The 14,224-nt window shown below is 33.9% G+C and overlaps 1 protein-coding gene across 1 annotated transcript in view; it reads left to right on the top strand.

Annotated features, from left to right (window-relative positions):
• Positions 1-14,224, top strand: part of LRP1B (LDL receptor related protein 1B) — a 2,023,931-nt gene that overhangs the window by 1,539,465 nt on the left and 470,242 nt on the right. The gene's annotated exons all lie outside the window — the stretch shown is intronic.

Raw genomic sequence — 14,224 nt, forward strand, 5'->3', positions numbered from 1 at the left:
TCACAAAACTTCCCTCATTTCTCTAAACTATGTGATTTCCACATATTCCCAAAATTTCCAATTTCACTATCCTGAGGTCAATTTATTTCTGTACTCTTTAAGTTGTGAAATTTTATATAAATTTATGTTTGTTGTAAATAAAAATTCATCTTCATTGTAATCATTTCTTTATTGGTGAATAGGTTGTTTCTGGTGCCTCATACCTGCATATAATGCTGCAGTAATAATTGATGAATATAGATATGTTTATTTACTCATGTATTTTGAGGTTTTCTGTAGATAGAATCCTAGAAGTAGAATTACAGTTTTCATTTTCAGTATGCATATCTTATTTTTTTATACTTGGTAAAATTTCCCTCCAAAATGACCATAACAATTTCCATTTTTACCAATGTCCATGAAAAGATCAATTTTCCCATACTTTTGCCAACAATCATTTCATAATTCTTATTAGACTATGATTATTTAATATGAAAAATTACATCTTATACTTTCTATACATTTCGCTGATAACTAATGAGACCCATAATCTACTCGTATGTTTACTCATTTTAAAAAAATCGCTATTTTAAGTCGAACTTTATGCATTGCCATTCTATTTTTATGCCTCCATTGCTCATGTTCTTTTGACTTTTAATATCTTTCACAAAACTCTTTCCTATTCAAAGCCTGCTCAGTTTTTCTAAGTCACTTCAAATTTATAATTTTTAATTACATGTCTGGTTCCTTTCTTCTCTAGGTTACTATGTAGATTGATAATTTTGTGCAAATGTGTATATTCCAGTGCACACCATTTTGGCTTCCTAATGTGTGTATATGCTTGGATGTGTACATGTGTGGCTGGAGCTGATAAATCTGTATGTGCACACACATGAATATCAAAAAGCAAGTATTACTGTTCTAGTCAGAGTGTTCATACATATTTGAGATTTATTATTTCTTTGGATATATCACTATGAAATTTATATTATAATACTCTTTGTTCCCATCATTTTCCCAGACTAATATACCTGGGAGTTGGACATATTTACATTGGAATAAAAAAGAATTGTTTTTCTGGACTCTTTGTTAAGGGTTTCTTTGAAGGACCAAAGCAACTAAAACTAAAGAAAGCAGTATCCACAATATATTAATTAATTAGCATATGCATTATTTTTTGTGTGTTTTAGATTCTTTGTTAGTCACTTTGGATATAAAGATAAATTACTGTCTATAGTCCTTTACAAGCCAAGGTTTAAAGAAGGAACTGCAAGTAAATCAACATTGAAATACAATATGATCCATAAGATACTAGAGTCCTAGAAAATGAAAAACCCTCCTGGGGAAGGGAGAAGTGTCCCATGAAAGTTTTAACATAAGAAGCTTCACAGAGCTGAGTTGAGGAAATTTAAGGGGTGAATAGGAGTCTGCCAAGTTGTTTGGGCCAGGTGGTGGGAAAGAAGACAAATAATTTTAGTCCTGTGATTCTAAAAATGTGGTTCCATGGGTACCCCCAACAGTCTTTCCAAGGATCCAAGAGTTCAAAATTAATTGCATAGTAATATAGACAGCCTTTGTCATTTTTTCCTGTGTTGACCTTTGTACTGATGGTGCAAAAACAAAAGTTGCTTCAACTACTGGCTACGTAACACTGATCAAGTTTGGCAGTGGCACCAAACAGCGCAAGTAGTTACTGTGCTTTTTACTGCCACATAATAGCAGAAGAGATCCAGTTTTATTTAAGAATGTTCTTGAAGAAAGAGTAAGAAAGCATTAATCTTAATAAATACTGATTTGTCAGTACATCTCTTTCACTGTTGAGTGCTGAAATGGAAAATATACATAAAGCACTTCTGTTCCAATCTGAAGGAAAACATGTATTAATATTTGTGAGATTGTTTGAGTTGTGAGCTGAAATACCTGTTTTTTCCAAGGAACACCATTTTTTACTTGAAAAAAATGAAAAATAAACTATACTTATTCAAACTTGGTTGTTCAGCAAACATTTTCTTAAAAATGAGTAAAATGAGACTTTCACTCCAAGGAAAATGACTTATAGTTTTTACTGCAAATTAAAAATCAAAATTTTCACATGAATACTTGAATCTTGGGGAACTTGTATCCACCACAGTGATCTTAATAGCTGTCCTGTACTCAAAAACTTTCCTGACAAGATATGTATATAGTTTGCTTAGTGTATAGAATACATGGGAAGTGGACATGGGCTCAACAGATAGAGTATCAGTCTACCATATGGAGGGTTCAGGGTTTGATCCCCAGGACCTCCTTGATCCGTGTGGAGCTGGCCCACGCGCAGTGCTGCCATGCGCAAGGAGTGCCATGCCACACAGGGGTGCCCCCACATAGGGATGCCCCATGCCCAAGAAGTACACCTCGCATGAAAAAAAAAAGCACAGCCTGCCCAGGGGTGATGCTGCACACATGGCGAGCTGACACAGCAAGATGATGCAACAACAAAGAGACGCAGTGCCTCCAGATAATGCAAGTGGACACAGAAGAACACACAGTGAATGGATACAGAGAACAGACAATGGTGGGGAAGGGGAGAGAAATAAATAAAATAAATCTGAAAAAAAATAGAAGACTTTCATTTTCAAAATGTAAGATATTGGCCATTTAAATTTTCAGAATTCATAAAATAAAGGTTACTTTTAGTTATCTACATTTATTAGCTCAAGTAATTTTCAGATTACTTATTAAGATAATGACAACTATTGGAAAGGTATAATGTAGGATTGTTTTATTGGATATTGAAAATGTTAAGATAGGAAAAGGATTAAAATAAAAGATGAAACTTACACAGAGAAATCAGCAAGTTTTTAGGCATAGAATAATTTTAATGGTTCAGAGGAAAAGAGAAAGACACATGCATGGCCACTGATTTTCTAGAGTAGAACCACGGCTCATGAAATAAACCATGATTAATGTAAACAAAAAGAGAACTTAGAATCTCCCCTCTTAAGTTGCACGCGGTAAATCAAATTTCAATCTCACCTCCATGAAATAAAAATATCTGGAGTCTGTCCCAGAAGACATGATTGTTCTATTTAAGTCTCTTACCAACCAAGTTTGGCTAAGCCAAATGCTTAGATAGTAATGATATACATACAATAGAGACATTGGAATCACACATTCGAGAGTATATAAAGTAGGAAAGCAGAGAAAACTAAGGGCTTAGTGTTCTTGGTGATAGTCATTAAGATTATTCACAGCCTCAAAAAGGCATACTTCATATCTGCATCAGAATAGCTGACAGAACCAGGAGTAGAAGGAAATGTGGGGAATTACTAGGATTTCTATGTTGAAAATTGAGTTCATAATGAGACAGAAAGCTGAAATTTTTCTACGTAAGGATTCAGACTAAGGGGGCTGTCTTCATAGCTCATATTAGAAGGTCTGACAAGGCTTCTATTCAGAGAATCAGAAACAGCAGGATAATATCCACACGAAAGAGATTTATGGCCAATAGTTATAGAAACTTGAACTTCACTAGAAGCCTATGGTGGGCTCTAATATTGTTACTTTTGGTGAGGCTGGTTAGGAATAAAAAACTGGCTGGAATGAAGGAGGCTGGCAAGTGGATAGACAGTTACAGAGATACTAAGTGGTTTCAGGGAGCGCACAGTGATTCAGATATGAGTTCAATTCCCAATATTGGATTCCTGTCAAGTAAGGTCTCAGTCGGTGAGTTAGGGAGAGGATAGTGAAGTATGTAATGTCTGGTAAGGGCCATTTCTACATTAAACATCAGATTAAACTCAATGTCTATATTTCCTCCTTAGTCCCTAGTATGGAAGTTGATTGAACAAATTTAGCTATATAGTAAACCACCCCAGAATTTAGTGACTTAAAAAGCAACCATTTATGAGTTCTATTTAAACCCACTGTTCAGTTGGGTGGTTGTTCTGGTCTGGGCCAGGTCTACTGATGTCTGTGGCCAGCTGGCAGGTCAGATGGTAGCCATATCATCAAGGATGGTCTCACATATCTAGCTTGGCAGATTGTCTGCTAGATAATAGAGGTAACTGGGCCAGAAGTATCTTATTATCCAGCAGTCTAGCTTGAGATGATCTCAAGGTTCTAAGAGAGTGCTAGCCAAATAGGTAAGCACTTTTTAAGCCTCTGCTTTTTCCACATTTACTAATATCTCATTTAGACCAAAGCAAGTCACATGGACAAGTCCATTTTTGAAAGGTGGTGAAATGGACTATCGTTTGATAGGAGGAGCTGCAAAGGGGAACACACACATGAAGGGAAAAATGTGTGTCTACATTTGCAATTAGTTCAATTATTATTAGCCTATTTCCAGAAGCTCCTAAATAATACATTAAAATTTGGACTGCCTTTTTGAAATTCACTTTCTTTTTTGTTTTATTTGTATTTTAATATTTCTTGACAGCCAATAGTGTACTATGACTTTATCCATAAGCTATAAATCAATCTATATTTGCTGAGGAAGAAGTAAAATGGTGCAGGAAGAGAAAATAATATAATGAAACTATAGAAAATTTAGGGGATTTAATAGCACCAAATTGATTCTGTCACCCTGAAGAGTATAAGCTTTTTCAGATTCAGTGCAAATAATGCTGGGTTTTTCTCACAAGTCCCCCATGATTAGTTGCTGTTATACCACTGTATTCACTCCCTCTCAGGTTTCCATGTAAACAATGTGACTTAAAAGCTTGTGTTTTGAGGTTTTGAGTTGAATGAGGTAAATTGCAAATGGCAACTAAGAAAATGGTATAGTGTTAGAAGAGGCATTTTTCATAGGAAGTAATAAAAGAAAGTATACCATTAGAAGAGAGATTTATGGAATAAATTCAGTAATGAAATCAATGCACTGTAAATTATAAGTAGATCTTTGAGGATCTGGATGATGAATTAAAAAATGTTAAAATAGTAGAGTACCTATGGAAATAAGCAAGGGCACAAGTGAATACAGGATTCATCTTGAAAGATGATTATAACTTTTAAGAGTGAAGTTATTTGTTACTGTTTGAAAGACCAAGACATTGCAACATGTTATACCCACTAAAATGTGCTCAGTCTTTTAGGCTTATATGATAGAATAAATAAAGTACCAGAAATCAAGCCTTATTTACAAACTTATTCAAAGCATATCCAACCTGTTATTCTGAGCTTTTTGGCATAACCTATCTGATTAAAAATTCTAAAAATTCTAATGAGAGTGAGAGCAAGTGTGAGAATGAAAGTGCATGTAAGTAAGAGAATATAAAAATAATTTATACTAAATCAAGCCACTAATGAATATGTTCCCTAGGATAGAAATCAATGTACAGATTTTTCCTCCCAGTTGATGTTTTTTTTTACTTAAAAAAGAAGACTTTTATTATGGAAATTTAAAAATAGACAAAAAAAATAAAGAGAAGAGAATATGGACTTCAAAATATCCATTACAAAGCTTTAGTAATTATAAAAATTTTGCTAAGCTTGCTAGAAGGACTTTTAATTAAAAAGCATTTACATATTTTATGTATTTACAATAAGGGGAAAGTCTATATTACCTATTTATGTTTTTGTTATATTTTTGTTTTTTTAATACCTTTTTTGTTAAAAAGATTTATTTATTTATTTCTCTCCCCTCCCCCCTCCCCTACCCCCCTCCTCCCCTCCCCTCCCACTCTGGTTAGTTGTCTGTTCTCTTTGTCTATTTGTTGCATCTTCTTTGTCCGTTTCTGTTGTTGTCTGCGGCAAGGGAGTCTGTGTTTCTTCTTGTTGCATCATCTTGTTGCATCAGCTCTCCGTGTGTGCGGCACCATTCCTGGGCAGGCTGCACTTTCTTTCGCGCTGGGCGGCTCTCCTTACGGGCGCACTCCTTGCGTGTGGGGTTCCCCTTCGCGGGAACACTCCTGCGTGGCATGGTACTCCTTGCGCACATCAGCACTGCGCATGGGCCAGCTCCACACGGGTCAAGGAGGCCCGGGGTTTGAACGGCGGACCTCCCATGTGGTAGACGGACGCCCTAACCACTGGGCCAAGTCTGTGGCCCCTATATTACCTATTTAGAATGCATTTTACTTTATATATTTTTATACTTAAATATCAAGCCCTCTCACCCAAATTCCAGTTCTGTTTGCTGAGTGCTAAAATTCTTTTGCAAACACAGATATCCCTATTTCTCTCAGTTTAAAATGAAAGTTCATTTTCATTGTATCGCTTGTTCCTGATGTAGTCATCTGTTGACTTCTGAATGCTTTTGGTATACCTATTTTTTCCAGAAACTTTATCCCTGTAAAATTTCTTATTTTTCTTTATTATGCTCATCCTATAAATGTTTTCTTTTTCTTTTTCTTTTTTCTTTATTAGAAAAGTTGTGGGTTTCCTGAACTATCACACACTTAAAAAAAGGATTCCAATATTCCACCGTATTATTAACACCTGTCATTGGTGAGGAACATTTGTTACGATTGATGAAAGGACATAGTTATAATTGAACTATTAACTATAGCTCTAGGTGTAACTTAGGGTTCACTGTGTTGTGTAGTTCCATTAATTTTTTAATTGTATTCTGTTACTATATTTACAAGCTAAAATTTCCCTTTTAACCACATTTATTTATATATTTCTTTGCTACTAATTATGTTCACAATGTTGTGCTACTATCACCACCTTCCATTACTAAAACATTTCTATTATTCCAAATAGGAACACTATACACTTTAAGACTTACAAGTGGCATAAAGATAAAGAAATTATCTTCCAAATTTTTTTAGTAAATAGCCTTATTTACAACATCCATTATAGTACAGAATGTAGTTTAAATTGGACTCTTTTGCAAAGTAGTGATCTCAAGAGTACCTCATGCCATATTGAAATGAATGTTGTTAGTTGCTCCAAATCTCATTGCCTTTTTGGATTTCTATAAAGTAGAATTTGCAATGTGTAGCGTTGTGCTTTACAGACACACTGACAAAAGGAAAGTATTAGCCAATACTCTCCTCCGACTATATACCCTAACTTATTTCCTCGGGCAATTTAAGCACAGTAGGTTTCTTTCTCCTTTTCATTCAACTCATACAATATTTCTTGATGATGTCAGTCTTCTTATTGATGCCTTAGAGCACTTCTCAATCCCCTACAATTTTAAGTAACAATTCTTGACTCTATTGTCTTCTCTTTTCGCCTTTCACTGTAGCTTAACCATAGCCTGGATCTCACTTTCTTGGCACTTCCTGGCACTCTTCTACCTAAATCCCTTGAATTTAGTATATTTCTTTTCTCTAAACCCTATTGGATTACACTGTACTTGCCTATTCTTATAATATACATTAGCTTAAGTTTTTATTTACCTAAATCATAATTATCACCCTACACTTTTCACTTTACTTTTAAATTAATTCTCTATTGATCACACTCTTTTTTTTTTTACCAAACCTGGAAGAAGTCATGAAATGATGAGCCATTTAATGCTCTTCCTACTCCCTCTCTTTCCCTTTTCAGACACACAAATTTCCCTTTGATAAAACTCAATTATTGTGATAACATATACTGGAATATTCATTATTTATTATTCCTCAAGTACAAATTTCCTAACTGACCACCTGAGTAGTGGAACAATGTGAAATCTCTAGAAATGTATGGAAAATTTCCTTTTATGAATCTTAAAGTCATCTCCCAATCAATATGCCATAATCATTATCCCATAGAACTCTTCTTATTTTCACTGTTGGTGAAATCATTACTTTTCTTCTCAATCAGGATCCAATCTCACAATAATTACCATTTTGCTCCTCTTAAGCCATTCACCAAGTACTTTACTTATACATTGTCACTATTGCAGACCCACTTTTCATCCCTGTATTACTGAATAATTGCCACTCTTTTACTTGATTTCTCTGCCTGGCATCTCTAGACGTTTCTATCTACCAAACACAGCAATGCTTTCATTGAGTTGCTTCCTAAAATCTTTGATTAGTTCTCTATTTTCTGCATCCCAAATTTAATTCATTTACATTTCTCTTTGGGTATTATATGATCTGAAACTCTCTACAATGTAAAAATTTACCCTCTCCTCCAGTCCAACCGTTGTCCTTATAATCTCAAGAACATTCTATATTTTTTCCTAACTGTACATTTACTCATGTCGCTCAACTGGAATAGGACTTTTATGTCCTTTGAATGGGTTCCTATTCTTGGGAACCTTCTCAATTTAGCTCAAATCTCTCCACACCATGAAAAGCAGTCTTTATCCCTGCAGCCCACCGAGATCTCCCTCTTTTAAAAACCTTTCACAATCTTCCTATGTGCTCCTTATCGTTATCATTACCTTATTTACTACCACATGGTTTTAAATTTTTTAAATTTTATGTCTGTCTGTATTATCTCCCCTAGGTAATATCAAGTGCTTCTAGGCAGGATCCATTATACTTACTTTTTTCTGCATCCCTTCTAATCTACACAGAACTCATTTAGTAGGCAATAAAAATAAACAGCTTTCATTATACATTTGCTATGTGTCAGTCACATAATTTGGTTGTTAAAGGACTTGTTTTAAAGCTTGGTTTGCATAGTGAAAACAGTTCTTTAACGAATATTGTTTGCTTAGTTGAGTTATGGTGATAATTAGTTACAGGCTCAGAGCTTCAAGTTTCTATGAGAAAACATGAGAAGTGAAATAGAATATTGGTTAAAAGCAGGAACTCTGTAATCAGGTTTCAACCTGGCCCTGCCCTGCTATTCACCAGTTAAAAGCTGAATCCTTGGGCAAATTATTCAACCTCTCCATGCCTCTGTTTCTTCTTTCAGAATTAAGGATAATTGTGATAGCCATCTTATAAGGTTTTTAAGATTCCGTTGTACTAAATCTAATGGGGTTAGAATAGTACTGAGAACTTAGTAAGCAGTGTATAATATAAATTCTTAGGAGTGTTTACCTTCCTTTTCCTTAATTCATCCATTTTTCTTATAGCTATTCATTACAAAAAATCAGGAGAATCTGGCCAGCATGCAAAATGACCACTGAGGTATGCTAAAATTTTGAAGAACAGTAGGACTTCCCCTCTAAAACTTGAAAATACTGCAAATGAAGATAGTAAATGATTCCTAGGAAGAGGGCTTTTCTATGGCTGAGAAGGATTTGGAGTTCCAGAATTCTTCATTCATTAAGTATATTGAACATATGCAATTGTTCAATGCATGTCCTGGACACCGTAGGAGGTTTTTCTTGGAATTATATGGTAGAAGGGACATGTGCTATAATAATATAATCTGTTTGTATAAGTAGGGAAAGTAAGTGGAAGTAGAGATGAAAAGACAATAGAAAGTAATGTATCAAAGTGGCACAATGAATTCCTGTCATTTGAAGCATTTAATTTTCCAAACATCCAAACACTTCTTTTCCTCCTTTCGCACCATGGGAACTACTGATAACTCATGCATGGGTGAGTGCCAATATGAAAACAGTACTAAATCAGACCATAAAAAGAACATAAAAGTAATGTTGGCAAATAACTATTCATTGGATAAACAAGAATGCTTATGTTTTGTAATAAAGCATATTTTAATAAGTTCCTCTGCTTTGTCCCTTTTGCACCTGCAGGATAATGTTGCTTAGAAACCTACATGTGTAGAGTGATGGCTAAGCAGAGAATTTATTATTAATTCATGAAAGTCTGAAAACTGCAAAACCTTTAGAGAGTGAAAAGTTCCATGTTTTGCTATATGCAGAAAACCCTGGGATTTGGATGGGCTAGACACAATGAGGTGAATTGGCAAAGCAGGTTGTTTGATGATATTCCACATGTTTAGAGTGACAGGATGCTTAAGTCTAGAACACTAAATGTCTGTGAAAATGGCTGCTGGTTGTACCTATTAGGATGGTGGACAATGGAGGACAATGAAATTAATTTAGGAACCACTCAAAAGGCATGTACAGTACCTTCCTACTTTGCTACTATTAAATAGAGAAGAAACAGAATTCAGTGAGAAAATGAGCATTTATTTCAGAATTAATAAAAATAGAACCATAACATCCCAAGTAATTTTTCAACAAGCTGGTATGAACCAGGTATTTGTACTTGGAAGCCAAGTACAAATAAGGAAGCCTCGTATGGCATTAGAACAATTATTTCTAACTTATTTTGTAAACATCTTAAAATTTCCTCACTCTCTGATTTACCTCTATTGCTATTATTAAAACACAATATATTCAGAACACAAGAAAGCAAATTGGAAAGCAGCAAAATTTCAGATTGATATTTGTATGAAGCACTTTCTAGAACACACTGTGTCATTCTGGAGCACTGATATTAATGACAAATAGTTAACTTAAATAGTGTGAAGCAATGAATAAATTTTCTACATGTAAAATAACACTATTTTATTTTTGCTTAGTTTGCATATATAAACTATGCAGATTCAGAAATAAGGAAGAATCAGTATCATATTTTCTGAAGTGTGTACTGAATTAAACAATTTTATTCAGATATATTAAATATATACTTTTCTAAACAATTTAAATGCACTGAATGACGCTGATTGGATTACTCTTTCTCCAGTCTGAATAAACATTGAATGTAATATTTCATTACTTGTATTTCACTTAGTTAACTTGTATTTATACTTCAGATTTCAGTTTGGCTCTTCCTCACACTAACAAGTACATAGTACACATACACACAAACATACACACTCACACACATTCATCTCAAGCCAGAGATAAGTATATTTTCCAATGTTTCCACAAATTGCACCTAGCCTGATTACAGTATTGCTATTTTTGTTGTTTTTATCCTAAAATATCTTCTATTTGCAGATAGACAAAGCTTTATGCAGATACACACACAATGCAGATAGATAGACTGTCTTTACTCCTCAGCATATCTCCAGTCTAGTTCATTGTAGACTCACAAGACTGTGTCTACTGTTGCTTCAAATGACTTTGGGGCATTCTGACCCTGGCTGTGGAGTGCCTGATATGCAGGAAGCAATCGGTGAATATTCACCTAAGCAAAGAATGATATGCTCTCTAAAAGTTAAGACTTCATGCCCTCATGGAATTTACAGGCTAGAAGGAAAAATCGTACCTGCAGAAATAACTGTAAGTTTGTATGACATAATATACAAGAGTATAAACAAAATTTTACAGACAGTCAGAGTACAGTGATATTTCTCCCCGTCAGGATAAGGAAAGGGCTTCTTGGGGCAGATGGCCAGAATTGCCAGTTGTGCTGCATTATAATGAACTCTGGCCAACAAGCATAAGCGTTAAAATGATGACTTCTGCATCATCAGGTTATTAATATTATGTAAGAATAGTATTTAAACAACAAACATTTGTATTATTTACAATTATCTGAGGACAAATGGCTTCTTAAAACAAGAAACTTCGGAATGTGGCTCTCAGTTATATCTACAGATGCCATCCTTGTTTCCTAGTGCATAGTTTCTTGGGCACAGCATATGAATCTAATCTATGCCACTGTTTACCTTACTTGGTGCGTGTACACAAATGCCTTTTTTTTCTTTGATTATTCAGTTCCATGTGACAGTGATTAGTCTGTTTGTAAATCTACAAATGAATTTAGTGTCTGTATTTGAATAATCCTATCAAAAAAGTGAGTTTTGCTTAAACTTTCTGTTCTCTTACTTTAATAGGAAGATAGAATCACACTTAATTGTGATTTAGTAAACTTTTGCAGAAGATAATATTGCAATTAGAAATTATCAACTCCCCATATACTGTAGTGCTATTATTTGCATTCTAGGTTTATTTAAATTTGTCAAATATTCTTTTAAAACCCACCAAGTACAGTAGTCTGCTTAGTCTCATTCGACATAAAATATTAACATCTCTATCATTTCATAACTAATAGTATTTCATTATACTCATCTCTTTAAAAGAAAGACATCAGGTTTAGAAATCCACAGAAATCATATTTATTTATATTTCATAGCAAATAATGTTTTATTTTACTGATATAAAAATTTTCTTTATTAACATGAATAGATACACTTGAATTTAGGTGTGAATAAACAGAAGATATTCATTCATTTTCAATTTTCATTATTAGAGAAGTTGTAGGTTTACAGAACAACCATGCATAAAATACAGGATTCTCATATGCCATCCTATTATTAAAACCTTACTTTGGTGTGAAATTATTGTTACAATTGATGATAGCACATATTTACAATTGTACTACTAACTATAATCTATGGTTTAAGTTAGGGTTCACTGTGAATTCATTCCTTCTTTTACTCTTCCTTTTTTCCATTTATTACACAATATTATACATGTAATATATCTGAGGTATTATGGGCATATGTGATTCAGTATCTCTCAGCACTCCTTATTTGGAAAGTCAGAAATAATGCAATTTATATATAGTAATGCTGTGAGATGTTCTTAGCATTGAAAACATGACCCATATGTCAAATAAATTTTCTCTTTAGTAGCCATCATGGATGAAGTAAAAATTTTTTAATAGTGCTGACAGAACTACTTTTATAGAGCCATATTTTCCCACGACTTATGCCCCAGGTAGCTTAACTTTTCACATATATTTAATGCAGCAAACCATTGTATGCAGCATTACCAGTTAACCTCCATAAAATCAATAATGTTATTTGTTCACTTCTGGGACTCTTAGAATTAATATTTTCTTTCAGAGAGTACCAATTATCTTTACAGATATACAGATGATATCTAAATCTTTCCTAGCCCATTGTCATCATAAAATTTGAATTTTTTACATCTGTCACAGTCATTTTGGTAATAAGATATCAAGATCTTTGTCACATTTATTGGACAGTCCTCATAATCATTATTTCATTTCTCATAATCATTGTGCTCATTGGAGCCTAGAGATATCTGGGAAGTCAGTATTCTGTTGTGGTTAAAAGCATGAATTTTGGAATTAGTGAGAGACTTGGATCACCCAATATGACATAATCTGATTAAGTCTCAAAAGGGAAAATAATAGCATCAACCTAATAGTTGTTAAGATGATTAATGAAATCAAAGACAATAATAGTGCTTACCACAATGGCTGGAGCATGAACTAGTCTAGTCACAGCAGTTCTTTAGTTATAACGGTAAAGTGAACCTTAGCTCGCTCTCATGCTGGTCGCTGTTCTGAAAAAGTCAGAATGCAGAAGAGTTGTCTTATTTTTTCTTGATTCCCAAAACACTAAATATACTAATTATATATATTTCAACCTCAATCTTTACTTGGTAAAAAATATTGAATATCAGTGTATCAAAACTCATTATTATTCATTTTTATTTCAGAATACTAAAGACATGGAGGAAAATGAGAGAAACCCAAAACCATTGAAGTTATTCCCCTCTTGTTCTGACCAGACAGAGGAGCAAAAAATTAAATTCCTTTTAATGATCTTTGAAGGCAGGGATCAGTTGATTATTTTTAGGGGATAACATATAGGTAGAATTAGAACTTGTTGTATACAGAATACCTCCTTTAGCTTCCTTAAAGGAAAAAAAGTTTGAATATCTTGTCCAGTTTTTAATGTCAATATGTCCTGAGAGTTTAAAATCATTGCTTGCTGATACTGAAATCTCATAGGCAAGATGTGAACACTACAACCTGAACAGAAAATTCACTAACACTAATCTTTTCTTATAAATATCTGCTAATTTCCACATAAATTTCATTAGTTTCTCATTCCAAAGGAGAGAAATTCTGTGAAAGACAACACATAAATACACAGACAAAACAGATTTATACATATGATTCCATAGTTTTCTTTACCAGCATCTTAAATCTCTTTTCATACCTGGGGCCACCATCATTCTCAGTAAATATCTTTTCTTCCTATTTTACAGGGAAAAACAGAGGCCTCCAGTAAATTTCCTGTTTCTCTCTTCACCATTTGTAGAATTCTGTTCATTGGAGGGTGATGATTAGATTCTGACTTCTAAACTGATTCCATGGGTTTAAACCATGGTTCTGCCTCTTAGAGATTGTGTGACTTCTGTAAATTACTTAACCTTTCCATGTCTCAGTTTCCTCAACTGTAAAATGGAGATTATAATAGTACCTGTATCAATATTTCAAGTGCTTATACCAATGCCAGATACATACATACACATACATATATGTGTATTCAATTAGTGTCAATTATTATTTTATTTTTAAGAAGATGTCTTTTCAAATCTAAACATTACACATGTGCTATTGAACCCAATGTCTCCTTGTTTCATCAGTTTTCCTCTCTTTCCCTCCCTTTCATTTCTCTCTGT

Source organism: Dasypus novemcinctus, chromosome 7 (assembly GCF_030445035.2).
Source record: "Dasypus novemcinctus isolate mDasNov1 chromosome 7, mDasNov1.1.hap2, whole genome shotgun sequence".
In the NCBI taxonomy this organism is placed as follows: Eukaryota; Metazoa; Chordata; class Mammalia; order Cingulata; family Dasypodidae; genus Dasypus; species Dasypus novemcinctus.